This window comes from Vigna unguiculata, chromosome 1 (genome assembly GCF_037176805.1).
Source record: "Vigna unguiculata cultivar grain cowpea cultivar isolate G323 ecotype 2 chromosome 1, ASM3717680v1, whole genome shotgun sequence".
Classification (NCBI taxonomy): domain Eukaryota; kingdom Viridiplantae; phylum Streptophyta; class Magnoliopsida; order Fabales; family Fabaceae; genus Vigna; species Vigna unguiculata.
Genome location: NC_140792.1, coordinates 29,230,278 through 29,240,833, shown reverse-complemented (window position 1 = coordinate 29,240,833; position 10,556 = coordinate 29,230,278). Strand labels below are relative to the sequence as shown.

The window sequence follows — 10,556 nt, the reverse complement described above, 5'->3', positions numbered from 1 at the left end:
ACTAAATGGCCAAAACTATTTATCTTGGTCGGCTGTCATGGAAATGTGGTTTCTTGGTCAAGGACACCACGACCACCTTGAGAAGGATGGCAGCCACGTTCCTAATGAAAAGACTGAATAGTGGAAACAAGAAGATTTCCAACTATGTGCTCTATTGTGACAGTCGGTGGAACCACGACTTTTGATGTCCCTCCAAGCCTTCAAAACATGCCACTCGTTTTGGAAGAGGGCTCAGAATATCTATGCAAATAATATCTAGCGCCTCTATGATTTGGTGAACAAGTTGGCATCTTTAAAAATGACTAACTATGATATGATCTCGTTCATGAATGAAGCTCAATCTGCTGTGGAAGAACTTCAAATGTTCTTGGAAGTTGACTCTCTAGATGAAATGAAGAAGAAAGCTTGACAAGTACTATATGGTGATGATCCTCCGCGCTATACATCCAGACTTTAATCATATCAGAGATCAACTTTTGACCTCTCATGAGGTTCCTTTAATAGACACTTTGATCACCCGCATGATACGTGTTCTAACTCTTCAAACTTCAGAAACTCTTGCTATTGTGGAACCATCTGTCATGGTCGTCACTCAAGGAAGAGGAGGACGTGGAACTAGAGGAGGTAGACGCGTAGGTCGCGGGCGTCCTCAATGCACGTATTGTAAAAGAATGGGTCACACCGAGAAAAACTGCTACACTTTACATGGTTTTCCTGCCAAAATAGCTAGTGTCTCCCAGGCAGATACTACTGACTCCAAGTTCACTAAGGACGAGTATCAAGAATACCTACGACTCAAGTCCAACAACTTGGAACAGTCATCTCAAGCTCCAAGTACATCAACTGCTTGCATCTCTCAATCCATGGAAGGTCACAATTAATGGGTAATTGACTCTGGTGCTTCTGACCACATTTTTTGTAATACCTCCTTGTTCTCAACCATTTCATTTCAAGAAAAATCTCATTTTATAACCCTTGTGAATGGTTCTAAAACATCCTCAAAGGGAGTCAGTCAAGCTACCCTATCTCCCTCCTTAAATCTAAACTTTGTCCTTTTTGTCCCTAATTGTCCCTTCAATTTAATTTCCTTAAGTCAGTTAACCAAAACATTGAATTGCTCGGTAACCTTCGATAACAAATCTTTTGTTATACAGGAGCGTGGCCCGGGGAGATAGATTGGAGAAGGATATGAAGCGGGCGGATTATACCATTTTGGATCTCGTCCACGAGTGTCATGTGTTGCAGCTCCCAATCCTAAAATGTTACATGATCGGCTTGGCCATCCTCACCTGTCCAAGTTAAAGAAAATGTTTCCTGAACTTAGTCGTCTCCAGACCTTAGAATGTGAGTCATGTCAACTAGGAAAACATGTTAGATCTACCCTTCTTAAAAGATCGCAATCAAAGTGTACTTCTAGTTTTTCTATCATCCATTCCGATATTTGGGGACCTAGTCGTGTCTCATCTTTTGGCTTTAGGTATTTTGTTACTTTCATTGATGAATATTCGAGATGTACTTGGATTTATCTTATGAAAGATCGTTATGAATTGTTATCCATCTTCACATCCTTTTTGAATGAAATCAAGAATCAATTTGGTCAAGTAATCAAAATCTTAAGAAGTGACAATGCCAAAGAGTATTTTTCATCTGCTTTTTCTAATGTTTTGAGTTCCCATGGTATCCTGCATCAGTCTACTTGTCCTCATACGCCACAACAAAATGGTATAGCATAAAGAAAAAATAGACACTTGGTTGAAATTGCTCGCACCCTTTTGCTTCGTGCCAATGTTCTTGTCCATCATTAGGGAGATGCCATCTTAACTGCAAGTTTTCTCATTAATCGGATGTCATATTCCTCTCTGAATCATAAGGTCCCTTTCTCCATTCTGTTTCCAGATAATCCTCTCTTTCACACTTCTCCTTGGGTTTTTGGTTGTATATGTTTTGTTCATGACATGTCTCTAGGGTTAGACAAGCTTTTTACTCACTCTCTCAAATGTGTCTTCTTGGGCTATTCACGACTTCAAAAAGGGTATCAATGTTACTATCCTAAAACCAAGAAATATTACATGTCTGCCAATGTTACATTATTTGAACAGACCTCTTACTTCTCTCCATCTGTTCAAGATGTTCATGTCATACAGCAAGTCCTCCCCATTCTCGTGGTTGAGTAAAATATTCCCAATGTCTTTGTCAATCCAAGTCTCGATCAAAGTCCTCATGAGCCATTATCTCCATATATTGATTCTCTCCAACATAGGACCCCGACGAATAGTCCAGTTTTCCAGGAACATGGTGAATCCCCTACTTCAGATTCTTCTCCCTCGTCTCTTGATACCACGACTCCTGGTGAAGGTGATTTAGGTTGGCTCATTGCTCTCAGAAAAGGTACTCGTTCCTCTCAAAATTCACATTCCATTTTTAATTTTCTTAGCTATCACAGATTATCGCCTTTCTATTCTATTGTTCACTTTTATCCTCAATGTCTTTTGTTGTTATTCCTAAAAATGTGAATGAAGCACTTGATCATTGTGAATGGCGACAACCGATGATTGCAGATATTCTTTTGTTGTTATGACTTCTCATTCTATTCATTGCATTCCTTGAAAGCATATAAATGCGAATTAGGAATAATAAAAACTGTTAAATGTCAAAGACTGTGTTGAGAGTCTACATTAAATAAAAAAAAAAGGTTATTAGTGTATAAAATGATAAAGATTCACGAACGTTGGGTATTAAAATAAGATTTTATATTAAACGTGATATCACAGATAAATATTTAAACAATAATACCATAGACAATTGTCTTATTGTCCTACTCACTCGTAGGAAGACAAATACGTTTCTTGCGGAAAGATTCAATAGAAAATTTTCTAACTAAGATTATGTTCTATTCAAAGATGTTGGCAGAGTTTCTTTGCCAACCAACTATGACAAAGCCTTGTTTGAAAACATGAACTCAGTTTAAGAAAGGAAATTGCGGGGTCAAATTTTACATAACCCAACTGCAATAATAATGTATTCATTTTGGAAATAGGAGAATCCTCTTCGAAAGCATCCACGTGATGAGATGCGTCAAACCAAACAGCCCCGACCAAGTTTCAGGTAGAACAACAGACAAACTCAGAAATAAAATATCATTAAAGATATATTTTTTTAGGCAGATAAGCGACAAAATGATTCTTTCCAAAAATTGTTTATCCAGAGTGTTTGAAAAACAACCAAACACGTCACAGTTTGGAAATGAGAGATTCCTGCTCGATATCAGCGTAAAAAAATTTCTTGAAAGCATCCATGTGAGATGCTTCGAGGGAAATGGCCACAATGATGCCATCCCCATTAGCCTCATTCAAAAGAAATGCTTTTCCTTCAGAATCCATGAATCCAGGGCCAAAATACAAGGGTTCTCCCCATCCAAAATCCGCATCCTTGAACGAGAAATTCATCCAACTCACAACAAAAAGATTCGGGTTCCCCTTGTATGCTCCCTTGTGCACACTTGGGGCAGGGTAGTGAAAATTATACCTAATCAAATTCATGTCTTTCTCCCTATCTATGTGATCAAGTGCAGACTCCACAAACTCCCCGGTTAGTACTCTTTCAAGCGCAACCCTAACGTTCCCAACCGCATAACTCAATGGCCTCTGCATGATTTCACCGAAAGAACATGTTGGTGTCACTGTCGGAAATGCTGTGTTCCCTGCATAATCTTCAGGAAGTGGTGGCTTCATTCGGTGCCTACAATTAACCAAAGTGGTCAACCTCGTAGGTTGCTCTCTTTTCCCTGCATAACGTGCTTTACTCACACACCTCCACAAGTGCCCTGAAACAACCTCAAAAGTTGAATAACGTTGTTGTGAACTAGGACCAGTGTTCGCGAGATTCCCCTTGTGCTTGAGCTTCTTCACTTGTTCACCCGTGAGCTTCACTGTTGCAACCGCCACCTTGGTGTCTTTCTCCAAGGAACCTAACCAAGGAGGAGGAGGGTGAAACTCCGAATGATCGTGCAACCCGGAGTTACCCTTGTACGAATTCAAAACATTTCGATCATGGCACGGTGCCTTTTCCACGTTCTCCCCACGAGCCAACTTGGCCCACGTGTTCATGAACCGCATGGTTGCGATTCCGTCGATGGCCCCTCGACACAAAGCCACCCCAATGGTAACGCCGCCACAAGGGAACCTCGTAAGCTGCGCAACCAACAATGGCGTGTCCTCAATGGGAACATCATAGTCGATGTTTGGTATGAGCTGTGACACCAAATGGGTAGGCACAAAATCACCCAAATCATCCAAAGTCACGTCTTTGCAAATGGCTTCCAATATTTGGGCACCCTTGGCATTGCAATGAAGCTCCCATCGTCCCCCTTGGATCCAACTCAACCTACCCGCAACTGGGTAATAGATCGTCAAGGCTTTGCTTAGAGCATGCCTCAGAATGTTGACAAAACTTGATGCATCGTGATGAGGGTGTGGCTTGAAGACGTAAAGGAGTGGTGCATGGGTGCGAAGCTTGATTTGCTCGCACAGGGAGAAGAGTGTTTCGTTGGGGGTGGTTTCTGAGGGGAACACAGTGTATCGAGATTGAATGCTCACCATTCTGTGTGCTTCATTCGTTTGTTGTTTTTGGTTGGAAATGAGAGGTTCTTTTATATTACATTTGATGCTTCCAAAGGTTTGTGTTTTTGCTTTGATGCGTCATGCTATATACGTGCGCAGAGACGTCATTTGCTTGTAAGAAATAATGTTTGATTTGAATTTTAATACTCTTTCTTAAATTATTGAAACTTTGTAAACCAGAAATTGGGCAGGTTCAATTTCAATTCCGTGGGGCGACTTAGTTTTCTTTGTTTAATTCTTCATTTATATGTATATCTTATAATCTTATAATATTAACTCTATCATTCACCTTTTTTCCCTTTAAAACGAGATATTTATTTTATTTATCACCTTTTTTAAAAATTAATTTACAATTATAATATGCTATAAATGACTGTTTTCGATCGTGTTAATATTGTTTCAAGTCTCAAATGCTATAATACGAAACTAGTTTATGTAGAATCTTTTCTTATTTTAGTTAAACTGATTTAAAAAGAAAAATTCATAAGAAAACATTAAATGCCTCTCCTTATTTAAATAGCGCAATAATTGTAGTAAATTATTACAATATTTAATATTTTTATAAAGAACATCCTATTTTAAAGTGAAAAAACGGCAAAAATGAGTTTCATCCTTTCAGTGTGGCTTAAATAATTTTAATTTAATAAAATTAAATTTTACTATTACCTAATCATGTCAATTAACTGTACTGTGTTGACTTGTGGCAAACTACCAGAAACATTTTTAAAGAGAGATGTATGTTCCTATACATACATAAGGGCGGTTATTATATGAGTTAGCACTGCTACATTGGCAGAACAGAAATATTAGTTAGACATGTAATTTTAATACGTGGTTAAGAGCACAAAATTAATTGGATTAGAGATTTAAGGTTTTTTTGTATTCAAAGAAGAATTTGAAAGGGTAAAGAAGAACAATTTCAGGAGTGAGAGAATAAAAAATGGATTTTGTTTTATTAAAAATAAAAAATGAAGAGAAACGAAGAAAAAAGAGTAATAAAAATTTATTTTGATCAATAAAATAATAAAATTATAATTATATGATTAAAATTAATTTCAAATAAAATGTAATTAGTTTACATTAACTCAAAATATAACGTGTAATATATTATTTAAAATAAAAAAATATTAATTAATTTATAAAATATTATAATATAAAACATGTATTAAAAATATTATACTAAACTATTTATTTTATTTGATTATTTAATTTTATTACAACATAAATATATATTAATAATATAATAAGTTAAATTTTATAAATATTTATATTTTATTTTTGTAACGGTTAATTTTAATATATCATAATCTATTGTAATTCTTGATTATGATGGAAATATTTTATCAAGATTTACATTTTTAATATATTAAAGAAAATAATAATAAATAAATATTATCTTTTGCAAATTCGTTTTTATCTATCATGGAAAGCTTTTTAACAAAACTAGTCAATTTCTATTTCTATTTTTTAAATTTTTATTAAGAAAATTAATATAATTATTATATTTAAATAAATAATTTATTTACATAACTGTATATGAGTGTTATAATTATGTATAGTTTTAGATATAATATTTAAATGAAGAGTTTAATAATATAAATCAAATTAAATAATTAATCAATTTTATTGTAAAAATATTTAATTATAAATATATTTATAAATAATAAAATTCTAATAATAATAATTAAATTGGTGTATACTCATAAATTTATATAATTAGTTTTTGTAATATTAGAATAAAAGGTTAAATTAGGGATGTCATCGGGCGGGTAGTGTACGGGTAGTAGTAACTCTCTCGTACTCTACCCACTGGATAAATATTCGTCTCTTACCCGTATCTATATCTATGCGGGTATCCATTATGCGGGTACATGTATACTGTTTTAATATTTATGGATATCCACGGGTACCCGCCGATATTTACAAAAGAAATATTTAATATTTAATAACAAATTTTATCAATAAATTCAAATAAAAATACAATGCATAATATTTATAAATTTTAAACAAAGTGAAAATGACTCATTTAAATAGTGTTGAATGAAAATTTACAAATAAATGGAGATTTTTTAAAATCAATAGTAAAAAACAACTCATTCAAAGTCAATGTGTTAATGTTTTAATAATTTTTTTTAATTTAAATCATAATATAGCGGGTACGGGTATCCACGGATACGAATACTATTATACTCGAACCCACCCCATTAACAAGCAGTATAAAAATTATTTGTACCTATTATCTGCGGGTATCCATTTTATATACGGATATCTGGATATGGATTTTTTTACATCCCTAGGTTAAATACAATGAATATTTGTTTCATTAGAAATTATGTTATAGATTTTATAACAAATATAAATAATAAAATCACGATAAAATGAATATTATTTAATAATATAAAAATGTGGATTTTAGATTTAGTTGTTAACAATATTAATTTAGAATTTTCATTATAATATAAATAATGATTTTCTATTTGTACTACACAAAGATGATACTTTACTTTTTGTCAAAGTTGACAATGTCAACATAGACACACATATACGTGGTGACACTTAAGTTAATTAGTTTTATTTTGAAAATAATCCACCATAGAAAGGTTTATTTTAGTTAACTATTTCTGCATTTTTATTTTTATTTTTATTATTTATTTTGTTTCAATATAAACATATAATAATAAATATTAATGATATAATTAGTCAAATTTTATTAATATGTATCTTATAACAAATGCAAGGTTAAATGATAATAAAATATTTACGAACCCAAATAATATAAATATAAATAACATAATGAATTATATTTTAAATATTTTATGTTATTGTTTATATACATAATATATTACATAAAATAGAGTAATTTATTATGTATATATTTTTTTTTTGTAACATCTCATTTAATAGCATGGGTTAATATAGAGTATTAATACAGTCATTCAAAAATTATAGTAATAACTATATGTACAACTCTACTATAAGGAGAGTTAGATAGGTTCTAATTCTAAACTCCCAAAACAGATTTATCTAAAACATAATGAGGTACTACTACTCAGCCCTTCTAACAACTCCATGTAAAGCATTCTCACCTGAAGCTTCCTCTGCTCACACAATTAAGTGATCATAGTAAAGAATAAACCAAAATCAAGCAAACACAAACCACACAAGGTAAGCTAATGATAATTAAAGAAAAGATCAATTAGATCAAAAATCAAATTAACAATTTCTTATTACAAACTCATATAGAAAACTTTTCAATACATATCAATTTCTTAACAATTGATCGAGTCTAGTGACTAAGGCCTCCTGCTACTCCTCATGACATAACTCATTATGCTTTACGTGAGCCTTAATGATTCTTGGAGTGTCAGGATGTCAACCAAAACTGAGTCCTTATGTCCAAGCATACACTACTTTATCAATACTTAGAATTTCTCCATGAAATTCTTCCATAATCCATACAAAACAGGCTCATATCCATTGATTTCATACATATCAAAGTGATAAGGTCATAGAATCCATTTATAATCATTCAAGACATTCAAACATGCCAAAATAAGCAATCATGTAAAATAGGGCATCCAGCGCTCAATGTCAGGTTCCAACGCTAATCGTCGTTTGCCTCACATTTTTCATCGCTTAGCGCTAAAGTCACTGCTTAGTGCCTGCATTTAAAATCTCTTCCAAACCTGCAGTGCTCCCCGTCAGGCACTGCTTGGCTGGCGCTCAACTCCAATCGTCTCGCATTTTTCAACGCTTAGGCACCACTTGGTCGGTGCTCAGCGCCAATCGTCTCGTATTTTTTAGTGCTCAGTGCCGATTCTGACGCTTAGCGTCACACTAGTAGACAACACATGTTTAGTTTTCTTGAGAAATCTGCTACTTCTTTTCATGACTCTAATTGGCACTTCCATTATAGGTTTTTGGTTCCATAATAGTTCTTAAACTGAGAAAGACAATACCAATTAGAGTTATGACTCAAGAATCCATTTTTCTTAGTTTAACCCAAATTCATACAATGCATTCACATCTCAACTCATACAAATCATCAATCAATTCACAAATTCACAAAAGTCAAGTTGTCAATTCTAATTACACACAATTGCATCAAATGAACTCATCAAATAAAATCTATTATTATTAGCTCCCCTTACCTGGTTGATCAAGTCTCAACGTCCTAGAATGAAAAAATCCCTTTTTCCACTTAAGAACGTACCACTCAACCTACAAATCAAATTGACATGATCAGGGAACATCATTAGACCCACTGATCAACAGAGAATCCAAAAGAAGACTCAAAAACCACATGCGTCCCCTAATGGATCACATGCAACCTAAAAATGTTTGATGGAGAAAAAAGGTAGAAAATCAACTTACTCCATGAAGGAAATTGATCGGATAGAATCAGAGAGCGTTCTGCAGGGATCGCCTCAGCAGTTTCTGATCGTCAAACAGATGAACGCACAATCAAATATTGTAGAGAGAAGGGAGAGAATTCTTAAAACTATTTTCTAAAAAGATAAATAATTTTTTTTTAGATAATGAAATATTTTTATGAAATTTCTATTTATATTTAAGTTTTTATTATTAAAATATTACTAAAGACTCATTATTTAAAACAATGACTCTCTCTTAGAACAAGATTTCTAGGCTCTCACAGTTTTTCTTTTGTTTTATTTGTAAAATGTTTTTTCTTAAAAATTATTTTATTTTTTATATGTTTTTGTTTTTTATTTTTATTTTGAAATTCATCTTGATGAACAGTGAATTAACGGAAATAAACATAAGGTTAATGATTTATTTTGGGTATAGATTCCATGATCAAAATGTTTTATCTTAAAGAATATGAAAAAAAAAACAATTAAGTATAAGGAGAAAAGAAAATTATAATAAAACGTAAGATTTTTTCAATCAATTAAAAGATTATTATGATGAAAAGTAGGTAAAATGATTATTTACTTGGTATCAATAATTTTATTTATTAACTTTAATATTATCTTTAGCTGCAACAATATTTATAAGCTAACAAAATTATTACTTAAACTATATGTATTCATGAGAGACAGATGTTATTGTGTTATTTAAGATATGTTCCTCCTTGTTTATGTTAACTTGTATATTAACTATTAGTATATTAATGTTTTAGTAGTGCTATTTTTTTAATACAAAAATAAGAAGCATACGCATTCGTTTCTAGAAACGACAGCAAAAAAAGAGTACATTAGTTTCTTATTATTATCCGTAAAATAAAATAAACTGATGCATGAATATCCATTGGGACAAAACAAAAGTTGTCTTGACTTTTGAGGGATGTTTTAACATCTTCAGGTTGCAACTGTTGTGATGATGACAACTTTGACATGACTTGTTCCATATCGTTGAGAACTCGCTCTTTTCTTCTTATCTTAAAAGCATGTATTATTGATCAATTCAACAGGGTTTTTATTATATTTATTTCACCCAGTATTAGTTTTCATAATCATGAAATTGGAAGAAAAATCACACATCAACCACCATACTTTACTTTCATATCATACCTATTCTGATATACAATGCATATTTCGACAAAAATTTTCATAAATAAAAGAAAATGAAATTCAACTTATATATAAAGTCTGATTAGTTTATAAAAGTTTTTCTCTATAATTTTACTAAACTTTTAAACTATTACTTTTATTTCATGTATAAGATATAATTTTAGTTTATATAAAAATCATTTTTATTTTTAATTTTCTTCCTAAAAATGTTTTTAAGAAATTCAAATATATCATAATCATGATAGTGATGGTGGCTCTTTCTACTTTTGTGAGATGACAGGATCAGTTGACAGCAGAGGCACAAACTGTACTACATTTCTCCGATCAGTACAACATTTCAATTTAGTACTGCAAATTCTCTAATCAGTAGTAAAATTTCTGTAATTAGTACTACATTTCTAGG

General features: G+C 32.3%; 1 pseudogene across 1 annotated transcript; it reads right to left on the bottom strand.

The window, feature by feature from the left end:
- Nucleotides 1-3,120: 3,120 nt before the first annotated feature.
- LOC114176021 (hydroxycinnamoyl-CoA:piscidic acid hydroxycinnamoyltransferase pseudogene) lies at nucleotides 3,121-4,653 on the bottom strand (annotated as a pseudogene). The gene has a single exon (XR_014994649.1). The product of XR_014994649.1 is annotated as a hydroxycinnamoyl-CoA:piscidic acid hydroxycinnamoyltransferase pseudogene (transcript).
- Nucleotides 4,654-10,556: the final 5,903 nt, after the last annotated feature.